General features: G+C 41.6%; 1 long non-coding RNA gene across 1 annotated transcript; it reads left to right on the top strand.

The window, feature by feature from the left end:
• Positions 1 to 8,923: 8,923 nt before the first annotated feature.
• Positions 8,924 to 16,754, top strand: LOC309607683. The gene is made up of 2 exons (XR_014232506.1): positions 8,924 to 14,401; positions 14,449 to 16,754. It is a non-coding gene; the product is annotated as an uncharacterized lncRNA (long non-coding RNA).
• Positions 16,755 to 19,160: the final 2,406 nt, after the last annotated feature.

The following is a 19,160-nucleotide window of genomic DNA, read 5'->3' as shown; positions in this document are numbered from 1 at the left end:
TAAGAGCTAAAAATGCAGCTCACAGGTACAGTCCCTGGAGCTGGGACCTAGGGGAGGGTGGGTGCACACTGTTCTGGCTAGAAAATGCTTAAATCAAGTACAAGACAGGTCACACCCTTTCTGACCACGAGCTGTGGATCAGGAAGTAGGCAGGCTCATGGGCTCACAGAGCTGCCATCAAGAAGAAAGCAGCTGGCTTCTGGTAAGGACCTCAGCATTCCAACATGGCTTTAAGAAGATGTCTGGCCTTATAACACACAAGTGTCACAGAAAGGGAGGTTGGCCAAATGCTGTATGATAACTTTCTATTTACTCAGTCCACAAACATTTATGCTTAATGTTCTGGACAATCTTTTAGGGATAAAGACTAATCCCTGTATTATACATTCTAGTGTAAGGAGACAACAGAAATTAATAAGCAAATAATTATACAAGTCAGGTAGTAAGAACTGCTAAATAAAGGGGACAGAGATAAAGGGGTGCTATTTTAGAGAGATTCCTCTGGGAAAGTTTTGATGAGAAGTTGGTATTAGAACAGAAACATGAAGGAAGTCAGGGAGGTGGGGAGCCTCTCTCTCTTGGGGAAGAGCTGTCCAGGCAGAGAGGTGAGTGACTGTGGAGCCCTGAGGGCAGAGCGGTGAGGGGCACAGAGCAGTTGTGAAGCCGAATCCGGCCTCTGTACCCCATAACCAAATTAAATCTCAGAGACAGAGTTCTGGGTGAAGTAGGAAAGAACAGCTTTATTGCTTTGCCAGGCAAAGGGGGCCAATGCCCTCAAAATGGTGTGTCCCTCCTTGGAGAGAGTAGTGAGAAGTTTTATAGTAATGGTTCAAAGAGGGTGTGATCAGCTCATGGACATTCTTCTGATTGGTTGGTGATGAGGTAAGCGGGAGTCAGCACCATCAACCTTCTGGTTCCAACTGGTCTGGGGTCTACTTGTGCTTGTGGGCAGCATAGTTAACTTCTTCCACCTGGTGGGGGTTTCAGTATCTGCAAAACAGCTCAAAGATATTGTTATGTGTATCCCTTGATGGGAACCAGGACCCTGCCCCAAGGCTGCACTATTGTTTCTCGGCCACTCCTCCCTTGTCTCTGAATCCCCTCCCTTCCCTGATTAACAACTGCTTGGATCTGCCAGTTGGAACTCAGGGAAGGTCATGGAGACTGAATGAAGCCTATATCCTGTATTCAAGAAATGGGAGACACAGAAAGGCTTTTGTGCCCAGGAGGCCCACAGGGTCCTGCTTGATATCAGTTGGGTTGTGGTGAACAAGGAGGAGGGTGGCAGGAAGCAGCAGGGGTTGCAAGCAGTCTGTTAATGGAGGTTAACGGACCACTCTAAGGAATCCAAATTTGTTCTGAAGCCATTGAAGGGTTGAGAACAGGAGTGATTTAACTTTTAGCAGGGTCCCTATGGTTGATGTTTTAAACATTGAAGGGAAAAAGTAGGATGAGAATGATGGGTTGGAAAGCTAACATAATAATGTAGGTAAGAGACGGTGGTGGATTAAACTATGGCAGCAGCGGTGGGGGCAAGCAGTCTGTTGCTAGATGTATGTTGCAGGTAGAGCCAACCAGCCCAACTGAAGGACCAGGACATCACCAATGCCTCTGTTTTTACTCCATGCTCTTCCCCTAACCTATCCCTTTCCTCCACCCAGGAGAGAAGATTTCCTCTTGAATGAAGAGAGGGGGAAGAAAGCAAAATAAAGAGACAGAAAACATGATTGGACATGAGTAAGACAACAAACAGAAGATTAAAAGGCAACAGAAGAATAAAAATAGAAGAGGCAAGAAATGAACACCAACAAGAGAATAAAAGCAAGAAAGAGAAAGAAATGCTCTTCATTCTTCTAGCTTTCTCATCTCTTTCCTTCTTGTTGATAACATAAAAGTAAGAGAGGTTGATTTCCTCTGTAGCAAAAGCCCTCTTGGGAAACACTGATAAGTATTCTGCTTGCAATGACTATGTGCACAACTCCAGGCTGAGCAGGAGAAATAAATCTTCTGTCAAGAAAAATGAAAACCAGTGCTGAGGGTGAGCTGCCTGCTCAGAGATCTAAATTCAAGCAATCATCGTTTCTGATAAAGCCCAAGTTCTCCTTGGACAGTAATAGGTGCTGGCTTAGAATCTTATTTTCCCTGCCATCTTCCAAAAGAGAAATTCACCACCTCTCCTAGGTCCCCTTCAACAACTGCAGAGCTGGTTTTATGAAGTGGTGTTTCATGAAGTCACAATACCCTTGGGGTAACCAGAAACCATTGTTTTCACAAGAGGAAAAAAAAGCAACAGGAAGTCTCAACTTCCACTGGAGAATATAATCATATCCCTTTGCTGTGGGGCTGAGAACGCTCCCTGGCCGCTGTAGCTTTTTGATAGTCAGTGACGGAAACGCTGGTCATAAATCTTGATGAAAGATCACAGGAGCCGTATCCAGCTTGGAGAATTGCTAGTGTTCAAGTGTTTAACATAATCTTAAAATGCCATAAGAACCTTCCTCCAATTTAATCTTCAGTCTTTAGCTGTCAACACAGATGCATTGAATTGGTAAATGGCAAAAGGAAGAAATAAAGAAGTGCTTACACAGTGACCAAAGATACTTTCATTTCCCTTAAAGCTTGGTGTAATCAACAGTTTCCAAGAAGCACACAGCAGTCTGTGTGTATGAAATTTTGCTGGAAGGAATTAAGCTGAAAAAGATGATTTTCCTTTCAGAACTTGCAAAGTTCCAACTGGGACATTTTGTAAAATGGATCCAGTTCTCTGTTGTGAACATGCAACTATGTATGAAAATTGCTTCAATAAATGAAAAAAAAAAAAAAACAGAGCAAATCCAACATTGCCAAGATTCAATTGCTTTCAAAATGTTTTCTTTCTTCAATTCTTTTTCTTTTTTTTTGGCTGTGTTGGGTCATTGTAACTGTGTGTAGGCTTTCTCTAGTTGCAGTGAGCGGGGGTTACTCTTCTTGTGGTGCATGGGTTTCTCATTGTGGTGGCTTCTCTTGTTGCAGATCACGGGCTCTATGCACACAGGCTTCAGCAGTTGCAGAGCGTGGGCTCAGTATTTGCAGCACGCGGGCTCTAGGGTACACGGTCTTCAGTAGTTGTGGTGCACGGGCTCAATAGTTGTGGCTCACGGGCTTAGTTGCTCTGTGGCATGTGGGATCTTCCCAGACCAAGGATCGAACCCGTGTCCCCTGTGTTGGCAGGTGGATTCTTAACCACCGCATCACCAGGGAAGTCCCAAAATGTTTTCTGCACTCTCTCTTTGTTCCTTATTCCTTCCATATCTTTCCTCTTTCCTGTCCCACCAAACCCCAAACTAACAGAGAATGCTCTGATGAGGCTTTAAGTTTATATTATAGCTTAAGGTTGAGTTGTAAAAGATACACTGTGACATATATGGTTCCAGGCCTGTGCTCACCTTCCACCAAAACTCAGTCTTAACAACAGTTCTTTACAGCCTGGAATTTTGCATTAAGCTGTCTTGTTTTCAGCTCTTCAGAAGGACAGGATATTAATGGTTCATGGTCTACTAGGAAAAGCTTTTACCTAAGCAGAGGTGGGCTTTTGAAGGAAGAACAATAACCTCCATCAAGTCTTGAGAATAAACAGGCAATGGGGCCTCCTTCACCATTCCAATCAAGGTGTTCTCTCTCTTTCTCATACACACACGCGTGCGCACACACACACACACCCACACACACTGTGTACTGGGAGAAAGCCTTTGGGCTTTATCAGTAGCTTTGACTCTGGAAACTAAGCAGCTATCGTTTTAGCAGGGATGCCGTTAGGAGTTGAAGAACAATGTGCAGCTGGATGCCTCTTGCAAAGTGTTCCAGCAACTTCTCATTTTATCTCCTCCTGGAGTAGAATCTGGCTTAGTACCTTAAACATAAAGAAAAAGCCCAGTAGCTGTGGACTTTGAATCATCACTCCCCAGACAGCCCACTCAGATTGTAGAAACTCATTGGTGATGCCAGGCAAAGTGAGGAAGCCCATAAATCATTGACTGATGATGTCAGAAGAAAGAGCTTCCGGGTGGAATGTCAGCATTGGAAGAATAGAGCCATTTACACCCTCTTTAATTACACTACAAATTAAATTGCATTTAATTATATTAATTCATATAATGAGTGATACTGGACTCCTGTAGGTTTTGCCATTTTTCAAAACCATATCCTTCCTCATTCTTCTACCAGCTGCCTAAGCTGTTTTTCTTCCCTGAGGCATCCCTCAGAGATAAGAACATGTAAGGAACCCCCGGAGAAGGGGAAATCTCAAATGACAAAAAGATGGCACTATTAAAAATGAATATCCCACTTGAAAGCACAATTGTGTGAGATTATTTTGATAGGATTATCATTTAAATGTGGTTCCTTCACAATTTAAAAATAATAGTGAGGACAAATCTCTTCATTGGATAGCTAGCTTACTTTTGGGAACAGCTACTAAATATTATGTGATTTTCTTGCTAATAAGTATAACAATGCTGAAAAAATGTGGTTTCCATTTTTCTTCAGCAGAATTATTTGCTATTCACTCAGATTTCAAATATGTATTGATCATGTGCCTAGTGAAATGTTAGACAAAAGTTAATATGTCCAATTAATAACATGAAGTTCTCCAGCAAAAACTGTAGATATATTTTCTTAATGTATAATACATGATATACTATACATTATATATATATATATATATATATATATATAGAGAGAGAGAGAGAGAGAGAGAGAGAGAGAGAGGGAGAGATTGGCCCGACCAAGTGAAAAGCCTACTCATTTTAAGCCACAAAAGCTATTGGAGGAAAATATAAACATTTCTACCAATTCACGTATTTCCACGGTACCTCTGGCCACTACAGCTCATTGGCTAACCCAACACTCTTTCTCACCCCTTCTCCTTGTCACCTTCTTGTCTGACATATTTGCTCCTCAGCTTCCCTGTTGGGGAGATCATAGAAAAGCTTTTGCTTTTCCAACAAAAGGGGCAGATGGTATTAGCGTGATCTGTCCGTTTTCTTTCTTCTTTGAATGTGGATGTGATGCCTTGAAATACAGCAGCCATCCTGTCCCTGTACAATGATTAACATGAGTGTGAAAGGCAATGTGCTAAAGATGGCAGAGCATAAAGGAAGAAAGAAGATCTGGGTCCTAGATGTTATCCAGCCATTCTACCAACTGCTTCCTTCCAAGCTTCCCGGCAAGACAAATGAACCTTATTTGTTTAAGCCTCCGTGGTCTTCATTGTTGTTTTGTGGTTGTTGCTATTATATTTCTTGAAGCAACCCTAACTGATATGAAGTCTATATGCCCTAGACATACACTGAAACATACTATAAACTCAAGATCCCCAAAGTCGATACAGTCATGGCAGGATAGAAAGGGAGAGACTAAGAGGAAGGAAACAGAGTCAACCATTGTCTGACTTGCCTGGTATGAAAGGAACTCCAAAGAGCCTGAGGGAGCCTCACAGAACGTTGATTTGATGTTCTTTTAAGAGTAAAATAAAACTGGGGGAAAAAATCTTCAAAGTACTGTACCCGGCCAGTGGGAACAATCTGAGAAATTCGCCAAGGGGTTTAAAAGCAAAACCAAGCTAACACAACATTGTAAAGCAACTATGCTCCAATAAAAACTAATTTAAAAAAAAAGAGAGAGAGAGAAGGGTCAAGAGTCAGTGCCAAAGTGGAAACTGGATGAATGAGGATGTTGGCTAGCAGTGAATGAGGAGAAACTAAAAAAATTCGAATTTGTATTTAATATTGATGTTTTTGGACGAAAACTGAGTGTGTTTATGTCTGTGTCTGTGTGTAACTCACACAAAGACATAAAGGTAAGACAAGCACTATATTCTCCCTTTGTTGCTGCTCATGGGTCTGTGCCACACTATCTCTTGCAGGTGACATCATGTTACATTGTTTCCTCTGGAGCCTCTTTCTTCCTTGGATGGACTTGCAGGTAGGCATGTATCAAACTAAATTATGGTCTAAGTATCTTCAATTAATATTTATTTTTTCAAATAAAAAAAAGCAAAACCAAAACCCAGCCTCATCAGCCCACTATTCAGACAGCTGCTTTTAGGAGAACAGGGGGAAAAGGGAAAGGAAAAAAGGGAAGAAGAGAATACAGAAGGAAGGGGTCGGCTTTGTCCCACCACAGGCCCCAAAGGAAAAACCTGCAGCTAGACAGACAGCTGGAACCGGGGTCTCTTTGCCAGAGGACTGTCCTGGGGACCAGAGTTCCCTTTCTTTCATGTGCAGAAAGCCAGGAGGGCCTGGGCCTTTGTGCCCTCCCGGGACAGCCTTTAACCACTGTTGACGGACACGCAAGTAAAAATACCCCAACTCTCTCACCTGTTTGAGATAGCGCCCTTCTGCAGGCCCCCTGCAGGTTTGGAACCGGCCTTGGTGAGCTGTGCTTGGCCCTGCCCTGCTGATCAGCTTCCTTCTGTTCCTCATCAAATCTCCCCCGCCCCACGCCCCTCCCCACTCTCTTATTATTTTCTTCCTGGGAATTCTTCCCAATAAAGTATTTTAACATAAATCTTGGTCTCTGGTGAACCCCACCTAAAACTCGTTTTCTCTGGGCTATAAATAAAATTGCTCACCCAAGGCCAGCAGAACAGAAAGCCAAAAGAAGTTAAGCAGACAGTGAATCAAAAGGAAAGTGAGGTTTGCCAAAAGCCAAAAATATGAACAATAATTCCTTGGGCTGCCCATTCTGGCCTGAATGTTGCTATAGAGTAAAGCAGCAGTATTTTCCACAAAATAAATTTGATGTCCTGCTAAACATCAAGCCATTTGTCATCTTCAATACCAAACCTAATATTGCTTATAGTTAGTTAGGGGAATCAACACAGAAGGGAGAGCAGAATTATCACTACAGCACAGCTGGAAAGTGTTCCCAAGCCTGGAATGGCCTCTTCCTTTTAGGGAGACAAAGAGAGAAAACGCAGAGCTTTCTTAATCTACTCATGAATTTTCCCATCCCAGGTGGCTGACTAGCTGCAAGGTTGAGTTAAAGAGCAGTTTCTTATCTTTCTTTTTAAAGATCTAGTCTCTAGTGACCTCGGGCTCCATTCTCATAACAACAAGAAAACCAGACCAGGGCTCAGATGACCTGTGGTTCATGCGTCTTAATGACTGACCCTTGCTTGCTGCGTGCTGGGTAATTTCAGCAAATACCAGATCAGTCACCATGGAGCCAACTCATTTACGTCAAACAACCAAAGGATCAGTCTCTGAGGCTCTGGGAAGATTGGGTTTGGGGTAAAGACTGGAACTGCTTTTTTTTTTTTTTTTCATTTTTAATTAAACAAAGAATCTGAGAACCAACAGGGCAAGAAAAAAAGGAAGCCATTATGTACAACATGGATATCGATGTGCCTAATAGGGTCATTCTTAATTCACTACTCTAGAAGGAAAATATTCTGCTTTCTTGACAAAAATGAACAACTTCCAGAAAATTTTAACCCCAAAGTGAGCAATAACACTTTTAGTAACTCAAAGTGCTAACTGATCAAATAGGTATCACCTGAATTCAACAGACATCCCCCAAATTCAATGTGATTCCGTTACTAAAACAGGAAACACATTTACAATTAAAATTAAAAAAGGCAAGTGGAATGGTTTAACAGAAGAGAAATGAACTATGGACCTTTCTGCAGGGTTTTATCAAATGTACTTTTAGTCCAAATGCTGACAGTTTGTGATTAGTCCACAAGATGAATTAATTTTAAAGTAGACCACATTAGGGAAATAAGACAAGTAGAACAAGGTCAAAAGTTGATTTTTATGGCTATAATAGATCACTTTACTTTTTATTTTTAAATTTTTTAATTGAAGTCTAAATTGCATCCAGTAAAATACATAGATATTAAGTTTGCAGTTAGATGAGTTTTGACAAAGGTGTGCATCCACGTACCATTGCAAGCATCATGATAAGAACATTCTCTGTGCCCAGCAAGTTTCCTCATTCTCCTCCCAGAGTCAACCCCTCTCAATTTCCATCACATATTTCCAGTCTTCATATAAATGATCTCAACCAATATATACTCTTTTGTGTCTGTCTTCTTTTTCTCAGCATAATGTTGTTGAGATTCATCCACATGGCTGGGTGTAATGTTAATATGTTCATATTTATTGCTCAGTAGTAATAGTCAATTGTACAATTTATCTGTTCACTTGTTAATGGACATTGGGTTGTTTGCAGTACTTAGTTATTATGAATAAGGCTGCTATGAGCATGCTTATACAGGTTTTTTGTGGAAACGTTTTTACTTCTTTTGGATAATATCTAGAAGAAGAATTTTGCACCATAGAATAGGTGTTAGCCTTAACTTTATGATAAACTTCCAACATATTTCTCAAGTGCTTGTACCATCTTTCCACTATTGCCAGCACCATGGGAAGGTTCCAGTTGCTCCACATCCTTGCCAACATTTAGTAATGTCACTCTTTCTAGATTTAGCTATAGAACATACAGATGAAGTCACAGTGCTTCCAAATGGAGAAAGCAGCGCTTTATTATTTCCCATCCTTCACAATTCTAAAGTCACACAAAAACTCAGGCAATCAAAAAGGAACCTGGCTCATGAGCAAGGAAACCAGCTTTATCTGTGTCCCCTCAGCAGTCAGTTTCCTTTCTCCACACATTTTACAACCTTGGGCAGGAGAAGAATAGTGTCTATTTAGTTCTCATTAACAGTGACCTTTACCTTTAGATGAGGCAAACATGGCCCTACATCACTACAATCTTCTGCTTTTCCTTAACTTTTAGTATTTCAAACAAGATGTTTTATATTCTTCCTGTCTCCTCAGAGTGTTTGCATAGTTGATGTACCAAGACAACCAAAGCAGCTTGCATCCGCCCATCTCCCCACCCACCCTCCCTCCCAATACCCTGAGTGGGCATGTGGAAAGCTGTTTCTGCCTGGGGACAAATAAGTGCGAGCATGATATGATAGAAAAAACAGAGTTGGCAATTGCTTTTGACTGAATGTTTGCAACCCTTCCCCCAAATTCATTTGTTGACACCTAATCCCTAATATGATGGTATTAGGAGGTGGGGTGGAACCCTCCCAAATGGGATTAGTGCCCTTATAAAAGAGACCCCAGAGACCTCTGTCCCCCTTCCTCCATGTGAGGACACAGTGAAAAGCCCACTGTCTCTGAACCAGGAAGCAGGCTCTTGCCAGAACTCCACCATGCTGGTACCTGACCCTTCCAGCTTCCAGACTGTGAGAAAAACATTTCTATTGTTTGTAGGCCACCCAGTCCATGGTTGTTTGCTGTAGGAGCTCACACGGACAAAGACAGCACTCGGTGCTTTCTGTGCTTCTCTGTACCTGTAACTGGTGTGTGCTTGTGTCTGGGTCACTGATGGTGCGACTCATGGGCGAAATGAAGGGATTGAAGTAGATCTTCACCATCCAGGAAACAGCACTAGCCACAAAAGGCTATTTAAATTTGAATTCATTAAAATTAGATAATATTAAAAATTCAGTTGCTCAGTCACATGAGCCACGCTTGAAGGGCTCAGTAGGCACCTGTGTCTTGTGATGACCACACAAGACAGTGCAGATCTGGAACATTCGATCCTGGCAGACTGTTCTGTGAGATAGCACCAGATTAATGGGTTTGAGGGCTTTTCTGGCTCTGAGACTCAAAGACTCTACATCTAAGGTAAGAAAATGAGGTTTATCTTAGGCTGAAAGATGAGCAAAGGAATTCAATCTCAGCATGATTTAACATAACTATGGAAAGAGAGTGAAATGGCCACATATTAGTAAGAGCTCTAGACACACTAAGAACACAAGACAAAAACCATGAGGTACTAGTGATTTGAAGAGTTTTATTCTGGCTAGAATGACCTTGAAAGCAAGAACACTTAGATCTAACATGACACTGTCAATATACTGGCCAGATGCCAGGGAGATACGATGTTTCATGTCTGCATCAGGTTGTTTCAGGTTACTTTTTCTAGTGTTTATATCCACATCCTGTGGCCAGTTCATCAGTGGCCATTTCTAGAGACAGGAACATCGCCATAACATCAAAGAGTAAGGTGAAGCAGCAAGTGCTGATGTAGAAGCTGCAGCAATTTCTCCACAAAGTCTAGCTAAGATATTCATGAAGGTGGCTACCCTAAGCAACAGATTTTCAGTGTAAACAAAACAGCCTTATATTGGAAGAAGATGCCATCTAGGGCTTTCATAGAGGAGAAGTCAATGCCTGACTTCAAAGCTTCAAAGGACAGGCTGACTCTTTTGTTAGAGGCTAATGCAGCTGGTGACTTGAAGTTGAAGCCAGTGCTCATTTAGCATTCCAAAATCCTAGGGCTCTTAAGAATTATGCTAAATCTACTCTGCCTGTGCTCTGTAAAAGGAACAACAAAGCCTGGATGACAACGCATCTGTTTACAACAGGGCTGACTGAACATCTTAAGCCCACTGTTGAGACCTACTGCTCAGAAAAAAAGATTCCTTTCAAAATATTACGGCTCATTGACAAGGCACCTAGTTACCCAAGAGCTCTGATGGAGATGTACAAAGAGATTAATGATGTTTTCATGCCTGGTAACGCAACATCCATTCTGCAGCTCATGAATCAGGGAGTCATTTCAAATTTCAGGTCTTATTATTTAAGAAATATATTTTGTAAGGCTATAGCTGCCATAGGTAGTGATTTCTATGATGGATCTGGGCAAATTCAATTGAAAACCTTCTGGAAAGTATTAACCATTCTAGATGCCATGAAGAACATTGATGATTCATGGGAAGAGGTCAACATATCAACATTAACTGGAGTTTGGAAGAAGTTGATTCCAACCCTCCTGGATGACTTTGAGGTGTTCAAGACTTCAGTGGAGGAAGTCACTGCAGATGTGATGGAACAGCAAAAGAGCTAGAATTAGAAGCGGAGCCTAAAGATGGGACTGAATTACTGTATCTCTTCATAAAACTCGATGGATGAGGAGCTGCTTCTTACTGGTGAGCAAAGAAAGTGGTTTCTTTGGATGAAACCTTCTCCAGTGAAGCTGCTGTGAAGATTGTTGAAATGACAACAAAAGATTTAGAATATTACATCAACTTATTTTATAAAACATTGGCAGGGTTTGAGAGGATTGACTCCAATTTTGAAAGATACTCTACTATGGGTGAAATGCTATCACACAGCCTTGCAGGCTACAAAGAAATCATTCGTGAAAGGAAGAGTCAATCAAAGTTGCAAATTCATTGTTCTTTTGTTTTAAGAAATTGCTGCAACCACCCTAACCTTCAGCAACCACCAACATGCAGGCAAGACCCTCCACCTGCAAAAAGATTATGACTCTCTGAAGGCTCAGATGATGGTTAGCATTTTTTTAAATAATAAAGTACTTTTAAATTAAGGCATGTGCATTGTTTTTTTAAGGCACAATGCTATTGCACACTTAATAGACTATAATATGGTGTGAACTATGTACCAGAAAACAGAAATATTTGTGTGACTTGCTTTATTGTGATATTCACTTTAGTGCAGTGGTCTGGAACCAAGCCCGCAGTATCTCCAAGGCTTGCCTGTACCAATGCTTGCACACTCTTTACTTTATTGTTATGGTATTATTTACTAATAATAGCAATCACTATTACTTATAATGTCCCAGGGACTGTACTTAATATCATATATCTCATACTCTTTCATCCCTCAAAACAACACTAATGTGGGTGTGTTTTACCACTGCCCTGGCTACAAGGAAGATGCACAGGCCCATCAGAAGGCTTCCATGCCTCTCCAGTCTTCCTGGTGCTTTTGGCCCCAGTGTTCATTGTGATCAGGGGAGCTTACTAGTGTTACGGGTCATGTGGAAAATGTCACAGGAGCACTGCACATGTTGAAGCCAGATAGACATCACTTCTGCTGTGTGATTTTAGGCAGTAACAACTTTGTTGGCTGCTGAGGATGGGCTGTCTTCCCTGGGAACCCAGAGGCAGGATGACTAGTGCAGCCCCTCAGCACGGGCAATGCTTCTCACTGGGATGGAAGCTGGAGGCTCCGAGGCAGTAAGAACCCACACGGCTTCCTGGTGGCAGCAGCAGATGATGCTCATGTTGGCTGGTGGGCACTGGAGGACTCTGGGTCTCTATGCAGACCACCTAGATCTGTTCCTCCACTCCAGGACCCACTCGTCTAGTCCTCTAAGCCAGAGCAATGGTAAAACCTACCTACATGAAGTCTAATTTCAGAGGGTGGTTTTGAGGAATGAATGAGATATGAGATGTATCTCATTTTGCAGTCTGCTTGCCGTGTAGTAAATATCTGATACATAGCAACTGTTAATAGCATCACCGTTGTTGTTGATAATAGTAATATTTGTAATAGTAATGGGAATGATAGTGCAAATTTTGGTATTTTATTGTGAGTATCTCATTCTTTACAACTCTAGAATCTGATCTAGTCTATGGATGTGAATGTTGTGGAGAAGTTGGGATAAAGATTTGCTCTGACAAATCGTGCCTTCCTTCTTCCACACCCTGGAAGACCCCTCCCCAACCCCTCCTCAACCCAGAGCATGTGTATTTCTATTACAGTTTACAAATGTGGAAACTGAGGCTCAGAGAGGTTAAGGAACTCATCCAAGTGGATACCTCTAGTAACATCACCATCATTCTTTTTATTCCCACACACGTTCTTGAAGGAAAGAGGTGAGGGTGACAGCTGGGAATGCACAGAACATGAAGACAGCTTATGGCAGTGTGTGGGCATGTGGGTGTCAATGGTCCTGCGTGTCACAGCTGAAAAATAAGGTTTCTGGGAATGTAACGTGTCACCATCAAAATGGCTCACAGACAGTGACGATGTGGTGTCACTGCTGGCTGAAGAACAAAAAATTCAACCAACCAGAAAAGACGCTGATGTAACATCAGTGTGGTTCATCTCTGAAACCCAGTTGTTTGCTTTGCTCTAAATAAACCCAGCTTCAAAAGCCACAACCAGATAGAATTCTCTTAACAGCTAGAGGAATGTGGAGTTAGGATCTAGGGCAATTATCTGAAAAATACCCCCTTGGGCTGGAAGCTCAGTCTGGACTTTGGGCTTCTGTCATCCTCTAAGGACCTTGGATCAACTCCAGGGTGATTTCTGGGGCAGAGGTCTGGCCCCAGGGCTTATTCCTAATTCTGTCACTTCACTCAGCTGTTTGCATTGCTTTCCTCTGTGGATTGGCCAAGAGCAACTTTCCTTGTCACTAAGGCCAGGGTGATAAAGTTCAGCCTTCATGTCCCTAAAGTGTACATGTCTCATAAGGGCAGGAAGAGCCATAGAGCATGGCTTCCTCGAGAGTTATTAGAATGTAGAACTTAACAGCCTGGACTCCTGGGTCAGCAGACCAGGGTATGAATCCAGTCCCACTGCCTCTCAGCTGTGTGACATGGGACAAGTCTGTCTCTTTAAGCCTCAGTCTCCTCAGCTGTCAAGTTGGAATAATAAGAGCATACATCTCGCGGGGTGGCTGAGAAGATCCAAAGAGCAAAGGTTCTTGAGGTGCCCAGTGCCCGGCAGGTAGTAAGGTGAGGTTGACATTGGCAGTCCTCAAATGTCCAAATAGCTACTTGATAAGATATTTAACCGGTATGGGGAGAGCATGGGCTGGTCAGAATGGATGCTGTTACAACAAGCAATCTTGTTATTGTTGCTGTTCTCACAAGGAAGGGAATTAGGAATTAGGAATTACCAGGGCAGGGTGTCCTGCACAATGTGTACCCGTACATTGTGGGTTGTATCTTGAGTCCCCCATCCCCACCTCCTCCTTGTTGCCAGGAGAAGACAGTTTTGCCATAGCAAACAGCATCGAGGTGTCATCCATCAAAGGAGGAACTGTTCAATGTCTCACCTACAGTGAAGCAGATAAGAAGAGCCCTCACTCTCATAGCTGAATGCTTCCAAGCTTCAGAACATCATTACTAAAAGATGATTGTGTATCTTCATCAGAGAGAGGCACTTTTTCCTACCTGTTTTATGCTCAGTGGAAAAATGAGATCAAGAAGAGAGACGAGAGAAGACAGAATGAGCATATGAGGAGGTAGAGATGAAAGTGATGGATACCCTCATCTATTAGAACAAAAGCAGAAATAATAAACAATGCCACCTTGTATTCAAACAATGAATTTGTTCATTAAAGTCTTACAATGAATTTGTTCATTAAAGTCTTACAATGGCCTGGCATGGGGAATAAGACTATTTCGTTCCTTATTTGTACCAAAACAATGTGCTTTCCAAAATATACATGTCTTTTGATTCTCCCCCAAATGGTTACATGGGTAGGCTGATTCATTGGAGTACTGAAACAATTGCATCCTTGAAGATGAGTTCTCTGAAGAACTCCAAAAATATACACAAGCACAGATGACACAAAATAGGTTAAAATAGGTTAACAAAATAGGTTAAAATAGGTTTAACAAAATAGGTTAAAAATGCATTAGATGTATATATATGAAAACTTCTTTTCCCTAAACATACCAAAAAGCATCATTTTTTACTTTCTCTGTGTGGTTGGGAGTAGTAGAGATACCCATGCCCATTTCACAGAGAAGGGCAGGGAATCAGAGTATTAAAATAACCTAGTTATAGTAGGATTTTCAAATTCCCAAAGTCAGATATTTATATTCGAACTGGATAGTTCATTACTGTATTTGAATTTTTTATCATGTGCCCAGGAATTGAGCAAAAAGCCACAATTAACAGTCTATGAATATAAAGCTGTTTGTCTTAACAAATAAAGAGGGTAAACCAGGTTCCAAGGCAGACGTAAACTGTGGTAGACCGATTCTAGTGTGGCTCCATGTTCATGTCCTGCATAGTTTTCTCCCCTTGAGTGTGAGAGAAACATATTACTTGCTTCTAACCAGTAGAATATGACAAAGCTGATGCAATATCACCCCTGTTATTATGTTATGATATGGCTAATTTTGTCAGCATGCATCAGAGACTTTCTCTACTGCTGGCTGTAGTAAGTTGCCATTATCTGAGAGTGCCCATGGGGAAGGCTATGTGGCAAGGTACTGTGGGTGGAACTGAGGGGCTGAGATCAGCCCCTGGCTGACAGCCAGCAAGTAGCGGGGACCTCAGTCCTACAAACAAATTTTGCAAACAACTGAAGGAGCTTGGAAATGGACATTTTTCCAATCAGGCCTGGCCAACTCTAGATTGGAATGTGGTAAAGACCCTGAAAAAGAGAACCCAGATAAGCTGTGACCAAACTTCTGAGCCACTAAGTTTATGGTAACTTGTTACATATCCAATGGGAAACTTAATACATAAACTTACATCAGTCAGCAGGTATCAGATGATCTCTTTGCCTAACACTGGCAAAATGGCATGGTGGTTATGAAAGAAATATATGACCTGGTTCCTGCTCAGAATCTAGCTGGAGACAGAAAATACCGGGTTGATGGAGAGGTAGCATAGTTATGAGTTTTCCTAAGTCTCTCAGATAAACAGACAGAGCAGTTAGGCTACCAAATCAAACACCAGTAGGTAACAGCTACAATAAAACTGCATGGCAAGGCATCCACACACCCGCCAAATGTGAGTGGATGGGGACAAACTACCCAAAGCTTCAAGATCTATGTGAGATTAGGAACTGTATAGGATGAAACAAATGTAAGGCAACTGGGTTTCTGACAGTCCCTAAGTCAACAAAAAGCACTCACCAGAAAGCATAGTGGCTCAATCTCAGAATAGTCACTAGAACTGAAAGAGTTCTGCAAGATCCAATTTGGGTGTGAATGCAAGAAGATGGCAAAGCCACTCTCACCACTTTTATTCAACAAAGTATTGGAAGTCCTAGCCACAGCAATCAGACAAGAAAAAGAAATCCAAATTAGGAGGGGGGAACCAAGATGGCAGAGGAGTAGGAGGATGTGGAGTTCATCACTCTTCACAAGTGCATCAGGAATACATCTACAGATGGAAGAATTCTCACAGAACACTGCCTGAACACTAGCAGAAGACCTTGGACACTGGAAAGGACAAGAAAGATCCCCGCATAACCGGGGCTGACCTTCTCACACCTGCAGCCAGGGCTAAGAAAAGCCCCCTCCTGGGCTGACCTTCTTACTCTGGCCATCAGGTGCTAGGGCCAGATCTATAATGTCCTTGACCTCTGGCTTTCCTGTGCACCTGTCACCACCAGGGCCCCTGCAACCCAGGCAATCATGCCACCTCCATGCCCTGCCCTCACTGGGGCAGACCCACGTCCTCCAGGGCAGCCTCGGGAGCAGACCTCTGTGGGTGGTCCACACACAGAGGTGAGCCTAAAACCACAGCTGAGCCCCAGGGGCCAGGCGACTAAGGCAGAGGAACAAAAGTCTTCCTGTGCAGCTGCACAAGCCACAGATTAAATCCCCATGATCAGCTTGGTAAATCCTGCATCTGTGGAATAGCTGAATGGACAATGAGTGTTCCCACAAATGAAACTGGTCTAGCTCTAGGAGCTGTGGACTTTGGGGACTAGTACATGCAGAAGTTGGGCCAGGTCAGAGCCTGACCTTCCACCATAGTGCCCACAGAGGGACCAGAGACCTAACTAGAGGTTTTGGAGGGCCTGCTGGGGAGGTGAAGGTTGGCTGTAACTCACGGTGGGGGCAAGGACAGCTGAGACCCCAGGAAAATATAATTATTACTATTTTTTAAATGTTTTGTTCTGTTGTTGTTTTATTATTATTTGTTTTTATTTTTATTTAGTTTAAAAAAATTTTAATATAGTTTTTTTTAATATTTCTATCTCTATGTTACTTTTTCTGTTTTTCTGTGTTTTTTCCTTGTTTTTTCTTTCCTTTATTCTATTTTGTTTATATCTTTTTTCCTTGTTCTATTTGTTCTTATCTTTTTATACTTCTTTTAAAATCATTTTTGTGTGTTTGTTTTCTTTCCTTTTCCCTTCAGTTTGCATTCCGCTTTTGTTTGTTTTTTATTTTTTGTATTTGTCAGTTTTGTTTTTAATTGTGTGATTTCATTTTGGGGTTTTCTGTTTGTCTGGTTGTTCTCTTGCTTTTTGTTTTCTCTGTTTTTGTTTTTGTGTCTTTTTTTGTATGTGTGTGTGTTTATTTTTTAGTTTTTGTTTGGTTCTGCTTTTACCATCTTTCTGGGGTTTTGTCTGTCTGTTCATTTGTTTGTTTGTCCTAATTTTTGTTGATGTTGTTTGCTTGTTTTTTTCTTTGAGATTTGTCTAGGGTTTTTTTATCTGCTTGTTTTCATTTGTTTGCTTCCTGCCCTTTTTCTATCTTTCTTTTTTCCTTTAATTGCCAAGACGTGTGGCTTGCGGGGTCTTGGTTCCCAGGCCGAGGGTTGGGCCTGAGACTCTGGGGTGGGAGCACTGAGTCCAGGATGCTGGAATGCCAGAGAATTTCCAGTCTCAGGGAATATTAAACTGAAAGAACTCTCCAAGAGGGCTGTATCTCAACTCCAAGACCCTGCTCCACCCAACTACCTGCAGGCTACAGTGCTGAATCCCCATGCCAAACAACAAGCAAGAGAGGAACACAAACCCACCCAACAGCAGACAGGCTGCCGAAAGTCATACTAAGCACACAGAAACCCCCAAACACACCACCTGACACAGCCCTGCCCATCAGAGAGACAAGATTCAGCTCCACCCACCAGAACTCAGGAACCAGTCCCTCCCACCAGGAAACCTACACAAGCCACTGGACCAACCTCACCCAATGGGGGCAGACTCCAGAGGCAAGAGAAATTACGACTCTGCAGCCTGCAGAAAGGAGACCTCAAAAACAGTAAGTGAGACAAAATGAGAAGACAGAGAAATATGTTGCAGACAAATGAGCAAGATAAAAACCCACAAGATCAAATAATTGAAGAGGAAATAGGCAATCAATTTGAAAAAGAATTGAGAGTAATGATAGTAAAGATGATCCAAAATCTTGGAAATAGAATGGAAAAAATGCAAGAAATGTTTAACAAGGACCTAGAAGAACTAAAGAACAAACAAACAGTGATGAACAATGCAATAACTGAAATTAAAAATACACTAGAAGGAATCAATAGCAGAATAACTGAGGCAGAAGAATGCATAAGTGAGCTGAAAGATAGAATGGTGGAAATAACTGCCATGGAGCAGAATAAAGAAAAAAAAATGAAAAGACTTGAGGACAGTCCCAGAGACCTCTGGAATAACATTTAATGCACCAACATCCAAATTATAGGGGTCCCAGAAGAAGAAGAAAAAGAGAAAGGGTCTGAGAAAATATTTGAAGAGATTATAGTCGAAAACTTCCTTAACATGGGAAAGGACATAGTCAATCAAGTCTAGGAAGCGCAGAGAGTCCGATACAGGATAAACCTGAGGAGAAACATGCCGAGACACATAGTAATCAAACTAACAAAAATTAAATACAAAGAAAAAATATTGAAAGCAGCAAGGTAAAAACAACAAATAACATACAAAGGAATCCCCATAAGGTTATTAACTCATCTTTCATCAGAAACACTGCAGGTCAGAAGGAAGGGGCAGGATATATTTAAAGTGATGAAAAGGAAAAACTTACAAACAAGATTACTCTACCCAGCAAGGCTCTCATTCAGATTTGATGGAGAAATCAAAAGCTTTATACACAAGCAAAAATTAAGAGAATTCAGCACCACCAGATCAGCTTTACAACAAATGCTAAAAGAACTTCTCTAGGCAGGAAACACAAGAGAAGAAAAAGACCTATAAAACAAACCCAAAACAATTAAGAAAATGGTAATAAGAACATACATATCAATAATTACCCTACGTGTAAATGGATTAAATGCTCCAATCAAAAGACACAGACTGGCTGAATGGATACAAAAACAAGACCTGTATATATGTTGTCTACAAGAGACCCACTTCAGACCCAGGGACACATACAAACTGAAAGTGAGGGGATGGAAAAAGCTATTCCATGCAAATGGAAATCAAAAGAAAGCTGGAGTAGCAATACTCGTATCAGATAAAGCAGACTTTAAAATAAACACTGGTACAAGAGATAAGGAGGGACACTACATAATGATCAAATGATCAATCCAAGAAGAAGATATAACAATTATAAATGTTTGTGCACCCAACATAGGAGCACCCTAATACATAAGGCAAATGTTAACAACCATGAAAGGAGAAATCGACAGTAGCACAGT

The sequence above is a fragment of the Balaenoptera borealis genome (assembly GCF_965194805.1).
Source record: "Balaenoptera borealis genome assembly, chromosome: 12".
NCBI lineage: Eukaryota > Metazoa > Chordata > Mammalia > Artiodactyla > Balaenopteridae > Balaenoptera > Balaenoptera borealis.
The sequence above is the reverse complement of the archived record's forward strand: the minus strand, read 5'-3'. Positions and strand labels throughout refer to the sequence as shown.